General features: G+C 41.1%; 1 long non-coding RNA gene across 4 annotated transcripts in view; it reads left to right on the top strand.

The window, feature by feature from the left end:
- The first annotated feature begins 1,206 nt into the window (after positions 1–1,206).
- LOC135090174 (uncharacterized) overlaps positions 1,207–19,945 on the top strand; it is a 167,008-nt gene continuing 148,269 nt past the window's right edge. For 3 of the 4 annotated variants that reach the window (XR_010261804.1, XR_010261805.1, XR_010261802.1), the window contains exons 1-2: positions 1,300–1,399; positions 1,632–1,757. This is a non-coding gene — a long non-coding RNA (uncharacterized LOC135090174). Of the gene's footprint in view, positions 1,400–1,631; positions 1,758–19,945 lie in introns of all 4 variants that reach the window. The other variant, XR_010261803.1, reaches the window with a different exon arrangement.

Raw genomic sequence — 19,945 nt, 5'->3', positions numbered from 1 at the left:
TTAACGGCGAGCGTCCTTTGAAGTGACGCCTCGATCGGTCCCTGGAGCAAGATCGTCGTGTTTGAATGTTGACAACCTGACAGCGGGACGGTTGCGGCAGAGAGAGAGAGAGAGAGAGAGAGAGAGAGAGAGAGAGAGAGAGAGAGAGAGAGAGAGAGAGAGAGAGAGAGAGAGAGAATGTGGGTGTAATTTCCTATCCAGAAATAAGATGCAAGGAAAAGAAAATGGTAGAGAAAGAATTCTGTAAAAAAAAAAAAAAAAAAAAAAATAGAACTTGTGGGTAAGCAAGAGTTAGAAACAAAGGAAAGACTGAGAAAGGAATAAAAAAAAGTAAGAAAGAAAAAAATAGTTGTGGCTGTAATTCTCAATCCAAAACAAGACGTAAGAAAAAGAAAACGGGGAGAAAGAATTACAGCCAAAGAGAAAATGTGAACTTATCCAACGAAGATCTTGGAGAAACTGCTGGAGAGAGAAAGAGAGAGAGAGAGAGAGAGAGAGAGAGAGAGAGAGAGAGAGAGAGAGAGAGAGAGAGAGAGAGTCTTGCCATGCCAACTTTTATTCACCTTCGTTTCTGCATTTTATTGGTGGCCGCGGAAGGAATGCTTGCCTGGCGCTTGTTGTCGAAAATTCCACCACTTCCCTCTCCCATTTGCCGCGAACTCTTGCGGGAAACATGTATATTTTTTGATCAGTAAAAATGGTGGGGTCTCTCTCTCTCTCTCTCTCTCTCTCTCTCTCTCTCGTAGCCTCTGCTATGGAAGGAGGTTTTCTATACCTACATAGTTGTATAACCTTGATAAATAGAAAAGAATTGCTTTAAAAGTCTTTATATACATTTCATTTTGTGATAACGTGTCATGGTTTACGTGTATTTGCTTGAAAAAAAAATATAAAAAAGTAAATAAAATATGTGTGGCAGGTAAGGAGCTATAACGGTTCTTGTCTTGGCTACACTGCGACGCCGCCAGACCACTGATACACGCCTTGATTTTCCACTGATACCAAGCTGAATTCTTCTATTTCTCTCTTTATATGACCTGATATAACTGTTACCACTCTTGTTATCAGCAGTATTCGTATCAGCATTAGTATTAGAAGTATCACGTAATTTCAGTGACCATTATTATAAACCTTCTCTACTTTCACTCAACCAATCACAGGAAAACAATATCACGTGATCAGGGACGCCGGGACACTTCAGCCAATCAGGGACGAGAACGAGGTGCTGCTGCCAATAGGATGCAGCGTAGTTAGGCAGGATAGTTTGCGGGTGATTCTAGAAGCTTGTGGAAGGCATCAGTCAACCCGAAGTGTTCAGCGAGGTAGGACGCTGTGTGGCTGAGTTATTGTGTTTGTGGCGTTTATTGCGTGATTGCAGAGGTGATTGGGGCAAGATGAGGTAGTTATGGTTGTTTTGTTAAGTTAATCAGGTTTGTTGGGTTGTGTTTTTGATTATATAGGTGTATATAATTGAAATGATGGACGTGTGTGTGTGTGTGTGTGTGTGTGTGTGTGTGTGTGCGTGCGTGTGCGCGCTCGCTCGCTCGCTCGCTCTCTCTCTCTCTCTCTCTCTCTCTCTTCTCTCCTCTCTCTCTCTCTCTCTCTCTCATATTTATTCATTCCTCTCCAAGGTATCGCAGGGAGTAGAGAAATATCAATGGGCACGCCTCAACAACAACTACTACTACTACTACTCACTACTACTACTACTACTATTACTACTGCTGCTGCTAATAGGAGGAGTACCGACCATAAAAGTAAGTGGACATTTTAAAATTTAACCATTATTTTTATTCTAGTAAAGCATTGATATTTTCTTTTTTCTTTTTCATTGGGTTAGACTCACAACTTGCATTTCAGATTTACAATTTTATCTCGGCATTTATCTCGGATTTGCTGAAGTCTGGGCCTTGTTTACTATATTATTCTTGATTTTTTTCTTTCTTTAACACCAGGAAATATCGTGTCAGACCATCAGTTCACCTTTTTCTTTTATTCACTTACTTTTTTTTTTTTTGTTGGTGTGGGGGGCGACAAATGCAAACGAAAACAGTTAAAATTGCGTCCGTGAAAGAACCGAGACAAAACAAATAACAATAAATAGACACACGTACAGTTGTTGAGCAGGAGAGTCAACAACAATCTAGGGGTTGACTGACGAGAGATAGAAAACGGACTCCGGCGCCATGAATATTCAGGGCAGACTCAAGCATCGGGCTTTTCATATGGAAATGTGGCAAGTCCCTCTTGTCCTCACCGTGGATCAATGTGTGATGCTCTGCTGCTCCCTTGTTTCATCTTCATTCTCTCTCTCTCTCTCTCTCTCTCTCTCTCTCTCTCTCTCTCTCTCTCTCTCTCTCTCTCTCTCTCTCTCTCTCTCTCTCTCTCTCTCTCTCTCTCTCCCCTGCCTTTCACCGTTGGCTTACTCTCCTTCCTCGCTTTCCTCGTATCGTTATTCCTTTGTTTCTCTTTGGCAGATTAATTAAACCGTACAAAAAGTAACTTGATCATGCCTAGAGAGAGAGAGAGAGGAGAGAGAGAGAGAGAGAGAGAGAGAGAGAGAGAGAGAGAGGAGAGAGAGAGAAAGAGAGAGCGCTAGTGTTGCTCATATTGGTATCTTGTTACCCTTTTTCTCCTTGTTATGTCGTAAACCGAACGTAAGCCTTGACATAGTCTGTCACGTTGTAGTTGATCTGTGACCTTGTCGGGGATTCACAGGACATTGGGCGGAGGTCAAAGATAGTGTATTTTAGTGCAAACAATTGTAAGAAAAAAAAAGGAACAGTTAGCACACGGTTAAAGAGAGAGAAAGAATAAAAAAAAGAGTGGAAAGGGGAGATGAAGGAAATATCTGATACAGTAAACATACATAACTGAGCGAATTATAGAAAATGAAATAATGCGTAGAGAATGTAGAGAAGGAAATGGGACAAGAGAATAAACCAACCACCTCTTGTTTGGTCTCAAAAAGAAAACGAGGGAAGAGAATGGTAGTTTGAGAGCCATTCACTCTGTCCCTCGTCTTCCTCCTCCTCCTGGTCACTTCCCCGCCCTTCTCTCGTGCTTATAGTAAATCAAAGTACAGGAGTGGAGTACTTAGGCACGCCATCTTGTTATAAGACAAAGGAGTGTTACGTCACCTGCTCCTTTTGTGTCGTTATGGTCCCCCTTCACTGCCTCCTTCCTTCCTTCCTTCCTTCCTTCCTTCCTTCTGCTTTTCTTTTTTCTCGTTTTGTTCGTTTTTTATTACTTTTGTTTTTGTTTTCGTTTTTTTCGTTTTGTTTTTGGTTTTAGTGGTGGTTGTGGTCTTCCTCTTCATCGTTTTCTTCTTTTTTCATCTCGCTTTTTCTTTTTTCTCCTTTTCATCCTTGCTTCCCATCCCTTCTTTTCATATATTTATCACGACACAATCTCTCTCTCTCTCTCTCTCTCTCTCTCTCTCTCTCTCTCTCTCTCTCTCTCTCTCTCTCTCTCTCTCTCTCTCTCTCTCTCTCTCTCTCCCCCTCCCTCTCCCTCTCCCTCCCTGTGCACGTATTAATACTGAATGCTGTTACTGGTCATAGTGGGGGAAGGTGGGGGAGAGGAGGGGAGTGTTTCAGTGTCTTTCAATACATCAGATGGTGCTTTGCTCACTACTGAGAACAGCTGCTGCATATTCAATCACTCACCTTTACCACCACCACCACCACCACCACCATCACCATCGCAGCCTTAGCAGTGGTGGTGGTGGTGGTGAAACCGTGAAAACTTGGCTATGTTCTCAAGTCATTTCCACTTCAAAGTTTATACATACTTCATTTCTCTCTCTCTCTCTCTCTCTCTCTCTCTCTCTCTCTCTCTCTCTCTCTCTCTCTCTCTCTCTCTCTCTCTCTCTCTCTCTCTCTCTCTAAGAGAACAAGGGAGGGAGGCATATGAGAGAGAGAGAGAGAGAGAGAGAGAGAGAGAGAGAGAGAGAGAGAGAGAGAGAGAGAGAGAGAGAGAGAGAGAGAGAGGACTCGGAATAGTTTTGCATCTTGTTTTGAGGAAATGATAGGAGAGGTCACACACACACACACACACACACACACACACACACACATACATACATACACACACACACACATACACACACACACACACACACACACACACACACACACACACACACACACACACACACACACACACACACGTAAAGCGAGAGAGGAAGAGTTGGGCTGTGTTTTCTCAAGAGGACGGAAGTTATCAATGCTTTTCTTCTTTATCTTTTCTTGTTTGTTTCTTTTGTTGTCACTCTTGTTGTTCTTGTCAATGTCGTTTTCTTTCCTCTTTCTGGTATTTTTTTTTCCTGTTTCATATTTTTCCTTCTCGTTCCCATCCTCATTTTTTGTTACTACTACTACTACTACTACTACTACTACTACTACTACTACTACTACTACTACTACTACTACACACCAAAACAAGTCTACCCACCACTGCATTCGTAATAAAAAAAAAAACACAAAAAAAAAAAAAGAAAGAAAACTAATGAACAGCAAAGGTAGACTGAAAAGTTCCTTAGAGTGGGAGTCTACAATTTAGCATTCCGTATTGGCTCTCCCCCCTCAACGCCCCTCCCCCTTCCTCACTGCCGCAGCCGTCAGGTAAACATTGTTGCTGCAGGTGCAATTACGCAGGTGAGCACGAGTGAGTTTGCCGTGCTAGTTGTTGTTGTTGTTGTTGTTGTTGGTGGTAGTGGTGGTGGTGGTGGTGGTACGTGCGTGCTTGAGTGTGTGTGTGTGTGGGAGTTTGTTGCTTTGTGTGTTAACTTGTTTGTTTATTTGTCTATTTGTTTGTTTATTTGTTTGTTTGTGTATTACTTTAGATTGGGTTGGATTGGTGGCAGATTTTCATTTTAGGTTTCTCTCTCTCTCTCTCTCTCTCTCTCTCTCTCTCTCTCTCTCTCTCTCTCTCTCTCTCTCTCTCTCTCTCTCTCTCTCTCTCTCACGTATCTTTCTTTTCTTAACCTTTCATTTTTCTTCCCTCTGTTTCATTCCCTCTTATTCTTTTCATTAATTCTTTCGCCAGTTCTTTTCCTTTACTATATTTCATTCTCTCTCTCTCTCTCTCTCTCTCTCTCTCTCTCTCTCTCTCTCTCTCTCTCTCTCTCTCTCTCTCTCTTTCTGTCGTCTTCAAATTGGATTCCTTCTCCTTCCCCTTTTCTGCTTCTCTTCCTTTCGTCACCTTTCATCTTTCTTCCCCTCCTTCCCCTTGCTTTGCGTCTTGCTTCTTCACTCTCCCTCCTTCCTTCTTCCTTCGTTCCCTGCATTTCTGCATCACTCCTTCCTCCCCTTCTTCTCTCCCCCTTCGAATTTCTCGTCTTCTGCCTCCGTCTTCTTCGTTTTCCTCTTTCTGTTCTCCTTCCTTTCACCTTCCTCTGTTTCTTTCGTTCTCTCACTTTTCGTCTCTCCATCCATCTTGCTTGCTCCTCCTCCTCTTCCTCCTCCTCCTCTCTCACTCCTTCAATTTTTATTTATTTTTTTTTGCCATTCCTTTCTCTCTCTCTCTCTCTCTCTCTCTCTCTCTCTCTCTCTCTCTCTCTCTCTCTCTCTCTCTCTCTCTCTCTCTCTCTCTCTCTAATCCCCGGCAGGAAATATTTAACTTTCCTCTTTCATTCACGGACGGTAAGGAGATTGTGTGAGGAAACTTAATATATATACACTTCTCCGCCAATACAGCAAGGGGGGGTAGGGGGGTAGGGGGTGGGGGGAAATACAGACATCATTATATCCTGCGTCTCTTTAGTTTTGACTTGAAAATGTGGGCAGGAGAAGAATGTCAGATGGTCGTGGGGTTTGTAAAGTGGAAAGTAAGTATTGGCTTTTGTTTAGGTCTTAATGGTTGTGTGTGTGTGTGTGTGTGTGTGTGTGTGTGTGTTTTGTTAGTTAATTTGTCTGTTTTATTGGTTTTGTTATTTCTTCCGTTTTTTTTTACTTCGTGTCTTCTTGTCTTCCTTTATTCTTTTCATCTCTATCATCATTGAGGTCTTGTTACTCCTATTTTTCTTTTTTCCTTCTCATTTTTTTCCTTTTTTTTTCGTTTTTCATACATTTATCCTTCCTTTTCTCTTCTTTTCATCCATTCATTCATCCTTCCTTCCTCTTTTCCTTTTCTTCCATCTTTTCATACATAAATTCTCCCTTCCTTTCTCTTTTGAACATTAGTTTTGTGCATTCCTTCAGTCATTCAGTTACTCAAGCAGATTGTAAATAAAAGTCATTAATTCATTTATTCACTGTCAAGCAGTAGAATCAGTCAGTCAGGAAGTTAGTGCGCAAATCAGTCAGTAAATAAAATCAACCATTGAGTATGCAGGTCAGTCAGTCAACGAGGCAATCCGGTAGTCAGTCATTAACCAGTCACTCAGTCATTTAATCAGTCTGTCAGTCCATAACTATTCAGAAAACACACACACACACACACACACACACACACACACACAATCATGAAACAAGTCCATCCCTTCTTTCTTGTATTTGACACCTACAAACACGCACAGGTAGTTGAGGTGAGGATAATTACCGTGAGTGAAGGTGATTTCCCAGGTGTTAAATAGATTGGGGGGATATATAAATAGTTAACGAGCTGTTTCCCTATTATCTCTTCGTCCTCTTTTATTCATTCTTTTCTTCGTTTTTTATTTTCATTTTCTCCTACGTGTTGTTGTTGTACTTCTTCGTCTTGCTCCTCCTTTTTTTCTTTTTCTTTTTCTTTTTCCACTTCTCACATTCTTTTCTTTCCACAACATTCAGTCTCTCTCTCTCTCTCTCTCTCTCTCTCTCTCTCTCTCTCTCTCTCTCTCTCTCTCTCTCTCTCTCTCTCTCTCTCTCTCTCTCTCTCTCTCTCTCTCTCTCACTCACTACACCGACTCACACACATGCCCGCAGAAATCTTGCTATATTGTATCTGTATATGGTTCGAGAGGAGGAGGAGGAGGAGGAGGAGGAGGAGGAGGAGGAGGAGGAGGACAAGGAGGAGGACAAGGAGGAGAGCAATAGCGTATGGGGAAATGTAGTGAAATGAAAGAACGATGGAAAAAATACGCGAATTGAGAAAGAGAGAGAGAGAGAGAGAGAGAGAGAGAGAGAGAGAGAGAGAGAGAGAGAGAGAGAGAGAGTAATCCATTTGTACAACATCCCGGTTAAGGGTGTAAGGGCGAGGCTACAAACTGTCAGGGTGGGGAAAAATATTTCTTGAATAAAGCACTCACTTTCAAATCCCCTCCCCCACCTCTCTCTCTCTCTCTCTCTCTCTCTCTCTCTCTCTCTCTCTCTCTCTCTCTCTCTCTCTCTCTGGTTTTGCTTGTTTAAGTAATTTGTTCTTTTTTATTTGATCAACAAACACGCAATGAAATTTTTTTTTATTTTGAAAGAATGATTTGACTTTTTGCTGTTTCTGTTTATTCTTTTCGTTTTGTTTTATCAGTTTTTTACGCCAATCATCCTTACCTTCCAACCCTTTCCTCTCCTCCTCCTCCTCCTCCTCCTCCTCCTCCTCCTCCTCCTCCTCCTCCTCCTCCTCCTCCTCCTCCTCCTCCTTTACTGATAGTTTTATCAAATTTTTTTTACACCATTCATATTTATCTTCCTCCTTTTTTTCTTTCTTTCTTCTTCCTCCTCCCTTTCCTCGTTTTCTTCATCACCATTACAGTCACCATCTCCTCCTCATTCCCGCTAAACAGGCGAACAATAAACAAGAGTAACAAGGCTGTTGAGAGTGGGTGTAATGACGTAACAAGCTCCAATTAACCTTTGTTGCACCTGTGTGGCCCTTTGCAGGTGAGGCTGACTCTGCTAATTAACCTGAGGGGGATAATAACTGTAGTTGAAAATACATAACTAATGGCCCTTGTACCTTGTTATCTTGGTGATGTTGTTGTTGTTGTTGTTGTTGTTGTATTGTTGTTGTTCCGTTCCTCTGTTTGTACCCGTGGATATGTACCTGTATACATCTACACACACACACACACACACACACACACACACACACACACACACACACACACACACACACACACACACACACACACACATACAATCATGTCAGCCATTTGGTCAATCAGTGATAATGTCAGTCATTCGTGTAATCAGTATATTTCAGTCAAGGAGTCAATCTCTCAAAGTCAGTCAGTCATTCAGTTAATTAAAAATGAATAATTCAATCACTAAATGAGTCAGTCAGTTAATCAGTCATTTGGTGGTTGAGTAAATCTGCCAGTTATGTAATCAGTAAAGAAATCAGTCATTGTCACAAGATAAGTCAGTCAGTCACTTAGTCAGTCAGTAAATAGCGAAGTCTATCAGTCATTCAGTTATCAGTAAAAAAGTCAGTGAATCGGTAAACAAATCAGGCACTCAGTCAGTCAGCCAGCCAATCAGTAAAGAAGTCAGTCAGTCAGTCGGTCAGCCAGCCAATCAGTAAACAAAAAAGTCAGTCAGTCAGTCAATCGGTCAGCCAGCCAATCAGTAAACAAACAAGTCAGTCAGTCAGTCAGTCACAGTCAGTCAGTCAGTCAGTCAGTCAGTCGGTCAGCCAGCCAATCATTAATCATACAAAAACAAAAACCCTAAATACCGTAACACAAAAACCAAAGACGGCCCGTGCAAGTCCCTCCATAAGTCTTGCTGCGCCTGAAGGTGAAATCCATCACCTGCGGGTCTCGGGAACACCTGTGCGTCGCGTGTCTAAAGGTGACGTGACCGATGATTGCTTGTCGAGACCACCTTGAACACACTTGAGTCACCCTTTGCTGTGTCTTTAAAGGAGGGAGGAATGAAGGAAGCAAGGAAGGATAAGAATAGTTGGTAGATGGAATGAAGGAAAAGATTGATGAATAGAGGGAGGGATGAAAGGAAGGAAGGAAAATCTCAGTGACTGATTTGTTAACCGAGGTGCTGATTGAAAGAAGTGAGTGAATGAATGGATAACAACTGATTGGCTACGTGGATGAATCTGATTGGCTATGTGAATGAATCTTATTGGCTATGTGGATGAATTTGACTGACTGACTGACTGAATACCATATGAGAGGAAGGAAGGAAGGAAGGAAGGAAGGCTGGCTGAGTGAATGGGAGGGAGGAAGGAAGGAAGGAAGGAAGGCTGGCTGAGTGAATGGGAGGGAGGAAGGAAGGAAGGAAGGAAGGCTGGCTGAGTGGATGGGAGGGAGGAAGGAAGGCTGGCTGAATGGATGGGAGGAAGAAAAGGAAAGAATGATTGGGTGGATGGAAGGAAGGTAAAAAAGTATGGTTCAGTGGATGGAAGGAAGGAATAAAGTAAGGGATAAATGGATGGGTGGATGGAAGAATAGATTAAAGCAGGAAGGGAAAACTTAATGATTGATTTATTGATCAATTAACTGACTGACTCCCGAATTTGCTCACTGAAGCAAAAAAAAAAAAAAAAAGAATAAATGAATAACAGACGAACTAACTGTGTGAATTAATAAATTGGTGGATGAATGAAGGAATAAAAACAAACTGAATTGATCTGTGGAATAATCTATAGTTTTCCTCAATGTCTCTACATCAATCTCAAAGCGTTAATTAAAAAGAACGAAATCTTAACTCAAAATTTTAAAGTTTTCTCTTCATAAAATCACTATAATAAATATTTCGTGGAACTTCAGATTCTCACATTAACCACTGCGTTGATAATTTTACCATTCCAACCTTTATTTTTGCCCTAATATTTTCCAAACGCATTCAGTACTATATACAACTTCTAAATTTCATCAGCTCACCTATCAGTCAGTCATTACAACACTAACTTGACAATACCAGCCTTTATTATCGCCATTGAATTTTAACTCATTACTAACAAATAACTTTCAAACATAACAGATACGTGTCAGTCAAACTAAGTAAAATACAAATAATAATGCATTGGATAAGTAGCTAGATGATTTATAACCCTTTGATAATGAAACTTACTATCCTTAACTTGGTAATATCCTGTCAGTCATAAATAGGATACAATTATATTAAATGAATAACGAATAAGTTATAACCCCTTTTGATAATTTGAGAAGTACCATCCTCAACTAAAATCCTCAAGTAAAATCTAGAATATAATAATCGATTCGGTATTGAAAGGGTTTAAGGAATGAGTTACACTTCTCAGCAAAGCGGTGGTGAGGTGGCGTCTGTGATGGCAATAGTTTCTCTCTTCTTTAGTTGCTAGTCGAGTCCCGTCGCTACGTGCCACTCTGTCGCCCGTTTTAGAAGCCTTCTCATATTAAAGGAGGTGGTCACTCTTGCCGCCTCAGCGTCTCTCGGCTTGGCGATGCAGCTGTGGTGGCGAGCACATCCACGGTTCGTACTCTGAATTGCTTTGGGCTCTGATGGCTATATTAAAATGCTACAGATAATTGGTCCGGTTCCGATGGGTGTTTTGTTATTGATGGTACGAATTCTTTGTTCAGTGATCACTAGGTTCACGCCCAAATAACGACAACCAAGCAAGAGTTCTTCAAAATTAAACGAGGGCTTGTGTTCTTAAAAGTTTGGTTTCTAAGGACTTGCTTTTAAGGCAACAGATGTATGTATATATTTTAATGTGATGGGGCACTGGCCAAGGGCGACAAGAAGAGAAGAGAGGAAGAAAAAAGAAAAAAGTGGCACTTCCTAAGAGAGGTCAGAAAGGATCATAAAAAAAAAAAAAGAATAAGTGTGTATTTCCCACGTGTGTTTTCCTACTGATGGCACGAAAATTTTGCTCACAAGGTTGATGTATACACTCTTGCAAAGTTAAACAACCACAACCAGACCAGTGTTATTAAAAATTAGACGTTGGCCTTTGCTCTTAAACGAGTTGGACTTTCAAGAAGATTGTTTTGAAAGGCCACGAAGGTGATGGATATATATCGAGGAGATATATCGAAATATTTAATAATACGAACCGAAGTTGTAATCTGTGTGGTGGTGGTGGTGGTGGTACAGTCTTGGTCACGGGTACTAAAACTTGCATCGTCGTACTCAGTTCAGTTCATTGATTCTGGCGAGATAAATCTTTGCCAAGGCTCCCAACGACCATCTTTCTTATTTTGTTTATTGAATCTGAAATGAGCAGTTTCCTTCTTGTCCACGTTTGCTTTATTGATGTTTTCCTTGTTAGTATTTGTTCTTTGTAGTTTCGAAATAGTAATAAATTTGCTATTATGTCAACTACGTTTTCTAGATGTAAGTGTTGCAGTATTTGACATGTGTTTTTTATGCGTGTGTAAACTGTGCAGTGTAGTAAGAAGTGTTCCATTCCTTCATAGTTGCAACACTGCCAACCTCCGCGCCAACACTGTCTGAAGGCGTGCATGCGGTATAAGAACATAAGAACATAAGAAATAAGGGAAGCTGCAAGAAGCGACCAGGCTTACACGTGGCAGTCCCTGTATGAAACACACCTACCTATTTCCATCTGTGGTATCGTTGAGAAATACATACCGTGATTAATAATACACACATGCAGCAATGGCGAATACCTACAAATGCAGGAAATATTGAGTTTTAAATAATGAAATGCTAAATGTTGTCTGTATATATCATTAACAGTGATAAGTATTCGAAAAGCGAAGTGAATGCACAATTTCAGACGTGTGGGTTGCCAGCGGAAAGCGAAGCGCATACACAATTTCAAACGTGTGGGTTGCCAGTGGCTCAGGGTCGTCAGGGCTGCCAATCGATCATGCTGAAAAAAAAAAAAAAACGCGCTCTTTTCTTGTTACTGATACCAGAATAAAATATCGACGCTGAGTGTGGGTACAGGTTGTAGCTATGCAGGGCGTCCCACTAGTACAGCTGTGTCAGGAGGGGAGTATCAGGGCAGCTCGGGAAGTAAATTAGTAAAGTTTTTGGAATCTGTTGTGGTCATTTTGGGAGCGACATCTTGAGCGGGGTTTGTAATTGTAGTATCCTTTGCCAGCTTTCTTGATTAAAACTAAGAAAGAAAAGAAAAAAAACAAGGAAAACAAATAGACGAACAAATAAAAAAAAATAGAATAAACGAATACACACAAAATAAATAAAACAAAAAGAAAAAACAAAAAAATATTGTCTTAAGAATATATCAAACGAGAGAGAGAGAGAGAGAGAGAGAGAGAGAGAGAGAGAGAGAGAGAGAGAGAGAGAGAGAGAAACACCATTTTGAACACAGCCTATCCCTCCAGAGGCCTTTGAAAATTGTCTTAATAATAGCCACTTAGAAACACACGTCTTACATTAACACAGAAGGAGGAGGAGGAAAGAAGGAGGGAAGGAAGGAAGAAAGGAAGAAAAGATACACGAGAATGTCATCATGAGTAGAAACCTTGTAGAAAATCTTAAATCCTTTCGCATTGTACCTTTACTATTAGATGAAATGCTAAAAATACTCGTTGGTTTGGGTGATTGAAAAGAATCCGTGTGGCTGCAGAAGGAAATAGAAAACGGATGCATGTGCGGAAGATTTGAAGATTTGCTACTTTAGGTAATATATTGTCAACTCCTAAGTCATCCTGTATATTACCTCTCGTGTCCTATTCTCTCTCTCTCTCTCTCTCTCTCTCTCTCTCTCTCTCTCTCTCTCTCTCTCTCTGCCAGTAGCATATTGTAATTTGTATTTTCCTTTTTTTTTTCCTTTTTCCTCTTGTCTCGCTTCCTTCTCTTCTCTCTTTACTCCTTTCCTCCTCTCCATTCCTTTCTTTCTTTCCTTCCCTTACTCTTTCCTCCTCCACATTCCTTCCTTACTTTCATTCTTTTCTTTATTTCTAAACCTTTGTCTCTCTCTCTCTCTCTCTCTCTCTCTCTCTCTCTCTCTCTCTCTCTCTCTCTCTCTCTCTCTCTCTCTCTCTCTCTCTCAGTGGTGCCTAGCTTCGTAGAAAAATCCGTCAGAACTCACTCATTCATTGCTCGGCTGGGCTGGTGTGTACGTGTATGTGTGTGCGCGCGCCCTCGTGTGTGTTTACTCTTCCACCTCCTCCTCTTCTCTGTACCTTTACCTAAGCTGCTGTACACGTAGCAACATTCCATCATCATCTGTCACTCCGCCGGGGGAAACTTTCTATATTACATCGCACCAGGAGGAGGAGGAGGAGGAGGAGGAGGAGGGAATCAAGTAGTGTAACTTATCTTTTTACTTACGTGAACTTAGTTTTGGTGGAGGCGACGTAGATGCCTGGAGTTCCCGTTTTCTTTTGCTGCCTTTTTTGTCGGTGAGTGGGTAACTATGATTTATTCTGGCGATGGCATGACTGGGTGAGTGAGTGAGTGAGAGGCAGGTAGGTAGTGAGAAGTAGAGGAGTGAGGAGGAAAGAAAAGCGTGAAAGTGTAAGGGAGAAAGTAAGAAATAGCGTGGAAGGAAGAAGAGAGAGAGAGAGAGAGAGAGAGAGAGAGAGAGAGAGAGAGAGAGAGAGAGAGAGAGAGAGAGAGAGAGAGAGAGAGAGAGAGAGAGAGCGCTGGGTGGGATCAAATAATACTACTATCTTGTGAGTGTCGCAAGGCAGACTGGCGTGTGATTGGTTGATGGTGGCGGCCAATCAGAAGACGCGAAAGGGGGCGATTGTTCAGAGCGTTAGGAGAGAATGTGTTTGTTGCTCCGAGTGGTTGTTGTGGCTAATTATTGTTGTGGTGGCGGTGGTGGTGGTGGTGGTGAGGTAGGGATCCGATTAGTGATGTTTTGCTTTTTCTTTCTTTTCTTTTCTTTTTTTGTGAATTTAATTGGTTTTGTGAATTGGTGCTACTGTTTTTTTCTATTCTTCTACTTGGTCTTCTTGTTCTTTCCTTGTTCTTGTTCTACTACTACTACTACTACTACTACTACTACTACTACTACTACTACTACTACTAAAAGGATATACAGTAATTACATTTGTACTACACACACACACACACACACACACACTCTCTCTCTCTCTCTCTCTCTCTCTCTCTCTCTCTCTCTCTCTCTCTCTCTCTCTCTCTCTCTCTCTCTCTCTCTCTCTCTCTCTCTCTCAATGTTTTTACTCTGATTTCGCTTTATTTATTTTTCCTTTAGCTCGGTATATAAGTCAGCACACACACACACACACACACACACACACACACACACACACACACACACACACACACACACACACACACACACACACACACACACAAATGTAATACCAGTGTGTTTGCGTTTCTGTCTTTTTATGTATAATTTTTCATGTTTTCAGATTTTTTTTTAAAGCGATGCTCATTTTGAATGTAATATACACCCTCTCTCTCTCTCTCTCTCTCTCTCTCTCTCTCTCTCTCTCTCTCTCTCTCTCTCTCTCTCTCTCTCTCTGTCCCTCCCCTATTTCTTTTTCTAGTCTTTTTATTTTCTCTTCAGTTATGACCTATGGAATTTCTCGCTTTATTAGAGAGAGGGAGAGAGAGAGAGAGAGAGAGAGAGAGAGAGAGAGAGAGAGAGAGAGAGAGAGAGAGAGAGAGAGAGAGAGAGAGAATGAAAAAAAGGAACGGATAGAGGGAGATGGAGTGAGGTTAGAAATGAAAAGCGAAAGAGATCAAGGAACGGAGGAGGAGGAGGAGGAGGAGGAGGAGGAGGAAGACTACAGGAAATTGAGGGAAGAAAAGAGGAGGAACACGGCAGGTAGGAAGAGAGAGAAGGAAGCGGAAACCAGAAGTGAGAGAGAGAGAGAGAGAGAGAGAGAGAGAGAGAGAGAGAGAGAGAGAGAGAGAGAGAGAGAGAGAGAGAGAAATACGAAGCAGGAAATGAATGTAGGTCAACAGGAAAAAAAAGAGAAAAGGAAATTAAAGTAGAAACGAAGGAGGGAGAGAGGAAATGAAGTAAGAAGGAATAAGAGGAAGGAGGGAAGAAAGGGAGGAAATGGATAAAAAAATGTAGGACGAAAAAGAAAGAGGGAAAGGAGAGACAAAGAAGAAAAAAACAAACAATGGTGAGAAAGAAAGATGGAATAAGAAATGGAGAAGAAAAGAGCAAGGGAAAAAACGGAGGAGGGAAGAAAAAGAGAAGAAGAGGGAGGAGGAGGAAGAAGAAGAAAAAAGGGAATGAGAGACTGTAGGAAGGAAGGTGAAATTAAATGAAAGGAAGAAAGGAAGGAAGAAAATTAAGCTCGAAAGAATGAAAGAAGAAGAAGAGGAGGAGGAGGAATAGAAAGAATAAAAAAAACAATGAATGGAGGAAGGAATGAATGAAGGAGGAAATCAAGAAAAGAAGAAAGAAAGAAAAGATGCAAGCAAGCAAGCAAGGTAGGAAGGAAGGAAGGATGAAAGGGAGATAGGAAGAAGGAAAGGAGGAGTCAGGAAAGAAAAAGAAATAAATCAGGCAAGGAATCGGGGAAGGAAGGAAGGAAGGAAGGAAGGAAGGAAGGAAGGAAGGAAGGAAGGAGGGAAGGAGGGAAGGAAGGAGGCAACAGAAGATAAACATTACTTAAGTTTGATGTTTGAAGTTTATACGAAGTTTTTTTAGTTTCACTTTTCAACGCCTTCCTTTTTTTTTTTTTTTTTTAAGCTTTATTTTGGCTAGGGATAAACAGAGGCGGTGATTGGCTGGTCTTGTTTGGCATCGTTACGCTATTGGCTGTCGCGGCGATGACGTATGAGCGGCCGAGCAAACATGTCCCTGTGATTGGCTGTCGTGTTGAGGCTTGGCACGGGCTGGTAGAGAGAGAGAGAGAGAGAGAGAGAGAGAGAGAGAGAGAGAGAGAGAGAGAGAGAGAGAGAGATCCTTTCGTGTATTTTTTGTTCTATTTTCCTTGTTTTCTTGTTCTTGTTTTCTTGTTGTTTTTGTTCATTATTATTATTATCGTCATCATCATCATCATCATCATCATCATTTTGTTGCTGTTGTCTGTTTGTTTGTTTTTGCTCTTCTTTTTCTCCTCCTCCTTTTTTCTTTTTCCTTTTTCCTCCTCCTCCTCCTCCTCCTCCTCCTCCTCCTCCTCCTCCTCCTCCTCCTCCTCCTCCTCCTCCTCCTCCTCCTCCTCCTCCTCCTCCTCCTCCTCCTCCTCCTCCTTCCTCAACCAGCCTCTTGCTCTAATCCATCTTCTTTTCTATCTATATATTATATATTTTGCCCTCCTCCTCCTCCTCCTCCTCCTCCTCCTCCTCCTCCTCCTCCTCCTCCTCCTCCTCCTCCTCCTCCTCCTCCTCCCTCTTAGCAACGCTCTTCCATCTTTGAACCAACCACCCCTCCTCCTCCCCCTTCCCTTCCCTTCTTTCCCTTCCCTCCACCCCTCTTCTCCACAATGATTTTTCCTTCAGTGGTCATCTCTCCCTCTCTCCTTTCATCTGCTCCTCCCTCCCCCCTAATCTCCCTGTACCTGATGTGAGTGGACGGCGGGGGCCCAGGTAGGAAGGGTCTCAGGTACGTCTTATCTCGCCTGAATTTGGGAGCAGGTTTTGTGGAAAGGTTTTGGGTATGGATTTGTGGGTAGATATGGATCGGTGGGTGGATAAGTGGATAGATGGATAGGTGGGTGGGTACATAGATTGGTGGACAGAAGAATGGAATGATAGGTGAATAATATGAAGGTTAGGTAGATAGATAGATACTTAGGTAGATGGATGAAAGGATAGACAGTAGGTAGGTAAGTAGGCTGTTAGGTAGATAGGCAGGCAGACAGACAGACAGGTAGATTGACAAATAGATAGATGGGTAGGTAGATAGATATAGACAGACTGGTAAATAGGTAGATGTTTATGTAGATAGATAGATACGTAGATAGGTTGATAAATAGATTGATGGTTAGTTGGATAGATGAATAACTGTGTAATTAAAAGCTAATGTAATTGATGCATTTAATCCAATAATTAGACTACAAACAATGTATTTTTTTCCTCCATTAAATTAATCCCGAATAATCCTCAAGAGAGTTACAAAAAAAAAAAACGAAAAAGTCTCTAAAAATTCATTGTAGGTAAATGAATACACAGATAGATAGATAGATAGATAGAAAGAAGCACACACATAGATATATAGATTGATAGATAAATAGATAGATGTTTGAATGTTTTAAGTGTAAGTAAAAGTAAAGGAATAAATAAAATAAAGTTACAGAAACTGATAGATATAAACAAATAATCATAGATGAATAGACAAACATAATTTTAAATGTTGAAACTAATCTAAGCTTGAAAACATATACATAGAAATGAAAGATACAGACAGAAGATACGTAGACAGACAGACAGACAGACAGAGAGACAGACAGACAGACAGAGACAGACAGACAGACAGACAGACAGACAGACAGACATTAAAACAAAAGGAAGTATTCTGAAACGCTTTGCCCTCAATACGACTATTTTCAAAGGCCATTCAGATCATTAGCCGGATTTTCAAGACTGTTTCTCCAGCTGATAATGGGGAAATCATGTTAATCTGTCACTAGAAACGTAAAAATAACGCATAAAAAATCCGGTGTAACTTAACTAAAGGCTTTTTGAAAGTAGTGGAGGTGCAGCGCAGGAGGTTTTCAGAATATGATCCAGAAAGGTACACATCACACACACACACACACACACACACACACACACACACACACACACACACACACACACACACACACACACACACACACACACACACTAATGCAGCACTAGTTAGCGAGCTGGTGTTGTTTCTCTTCACAATAAAACAGCGAGTAGCATATAGCGTGTGTACCCTTTTGCGAGGATAAAAAGGGAAAAAGACAAATGAGTTTATTTAACAAAACAATACACGTACTGCTGCCAACTCGACCCCCGTGCTTCAGGCGTGCCACACAGATAGATGGAGATAGATAGAGGCGCGCAGGTAAATGTAGCTAAATGAATGGCTGCAGATAAGTGAAGCGGTAATTGAAGAGATAAATCAAGGTTGAAAATTTTTAACCCTCTTTTTTTTTTTTTCTAGCTGTTTTGAATGTACGGAATGTGTTTGTGTGGATGTGTTTGCATGGATTTTTGAGTTATTCGTGTGTGTGTGTGTGTGTGTGTGTGTGTGTGTGTGTGTGTGTGTGTGTGTGATGGGTTGATATATAAGCAGACAGGTACATAGATAGATTGATAGAAAGACTAGTAGATAAATTCCTCGATAGATAAATACACATTTAGGAAGATAAGATAGACTGATAGACAAATAGACTGGCAGATAGATAGACGCGCACACATAGATGGGGAGATGGTAGATATGTAGATTGGTAGATAGCTTAACGAATACAAATACAAACTGATACACATAAGTAGATAGACAAGTATAAGGAGATAGACAGGAAACATTAGAAAAATTATACTTGCAAATCATTTAGTGTAATTGTTAAGTACATGAAGAAAACCAGGTGGACAGAAAAACGAATAGAGGTAACACACGCTGCAGGTAGACAGGTAGATAGATAGACAGACAGGTAGATAGACAGGTAGGTAAATTAACTGATGAAAGGGATGCCTCTAAAGAATAACAAATAAAACAGTGATGCGTTACGTGGCTCTCTCTCTCTCTCTCTCTCTCTCTCTCTCTCTCTCTCTCTCTCTCTCTCTCTCTCTCTCTCTCTCTCTCTCGTGCGCGATATGGTTAGTTTCATTTTCTGTTTCCATTTCCTCACGACCCAGTTGTGAAATTAAAGATAATACATTGAGAGAGAGAGAGAGAGAGAGAGAGAGAGAGAGAGAGAGAGAGAGAGAGAGAGAGAGAGAGAGAGAGAGATGGTTATTTTTGTTTTCTCTTCAGTTTCATGTCGCAGTCAGTGGAATAATTAAAAAAGAGGCTTTTGTGGATCAGAGTGACCAAGTGGATTGTTTGTGTATGTGTGTGTGTGTGTGTGTGTGCGTGTAGCAGTCGTGTAAGGTCATTTTTAAACGTGTATATAATAGCGGTACATTTGTTGTTGTTGTTGCTGTTGTTGTTGCTGCTGTTGTTTCTTCCTTTCATTATTCCTTTCCTTTTTCTCGTTCATCTTGTTCTTATTCCTCCTCCTCCTCCAGACTTCCCCATCACATAAAATGAAATCCTCTCATTCACGAAGAGCTTGAACGTAAACAAAACACCCGGGCCAGACAAGATATCACCCAGGCTTCTTAAAGAAGCAAGAAATGAGCTCGTGAAACCGTTTACGATTTTATTCAATAAAACTTCACTAGCGGGTAAAGTTCCCCACGAATGGAAATTAGCAAATGTCACGCCAACCTTTAAAAAAGGAAATAAATCTCTTCCAGCCGATTACAGGCCGATCAGTCTCACTTCAGTAGTGTGCAAGCTGATGGAAACAATAATCAGAGATAAAACTTAAAGATTTAGAAGAAAATAAAATCATAAAGGTTTCAGAATCAAGCGTTGCTGCTTAACAAACTTACTAGACTTCTTTCATGAAGTATTTAACTCGTATGACGAGACAAAAGCTGTTGATATAATCTACCTTGATTTCCAGAAAGCTTTCGACACTGTTCCCCATAAGAGACTCCTCAGTAAAGTAAAAGCTCACGGCATTGCCGGAAACACCCTGAAATGGCTGAGAGACTGGCTCTCTGACAGAAAACAGCGTGTTGTGATAAATGGAAAAGAATCAGATTGGCATAAGGTAAATAACGGCGTTCCTCAAGACTCTGTATTAGGACCAGTACTCTTTATAATATACATTAATGATATTGATGAAGGGATCAGTTGCAAAATAAGTAAATTTGCAGACGGCACCAAAATAACAAGCTGAGTAACGTCAGTGTCACAATGCCAGAGCTACAGTGTGACCTCAATAAACTAACAAGCTGGGCAGAAAATGACAGATGAAATTCAATTTGGAAAAGCGTAAAATTCTACATATCGGAAGCAACAATGTTCAGGCGAGATATGTAATGAATAACATGCCACTGTCAAGCGCCGATAAAGAAAGAGATCTTGGTGTCGTTGTGACAAAAGACCTAAAGCCGAGTCAACACTGCACAGAAACAGTAAAGACGCCAAATAAATTAGTAGGGTTCATTGGAAGAACCTTTGA

This window comes from Scylla paramamosain, chromosome 34 (genome assembly GCF_035594125.1).
Source record: "Scylla paramamosain isolate STU-SP2022 chromosome 34, ASM3559412v1, whole genome shotgun sequence".
NCBI classification, from domain to species: Eukaryota; Metazoa; Arthropoda; class Malacostraca; order Decapoda; family Portunidae; genus Scylla; species Scylla paramamosain.
Note: the sequence above shows the minus strand (reverse complement) of the source record. Positions and strands in the feature narration are given on the sequence as shown.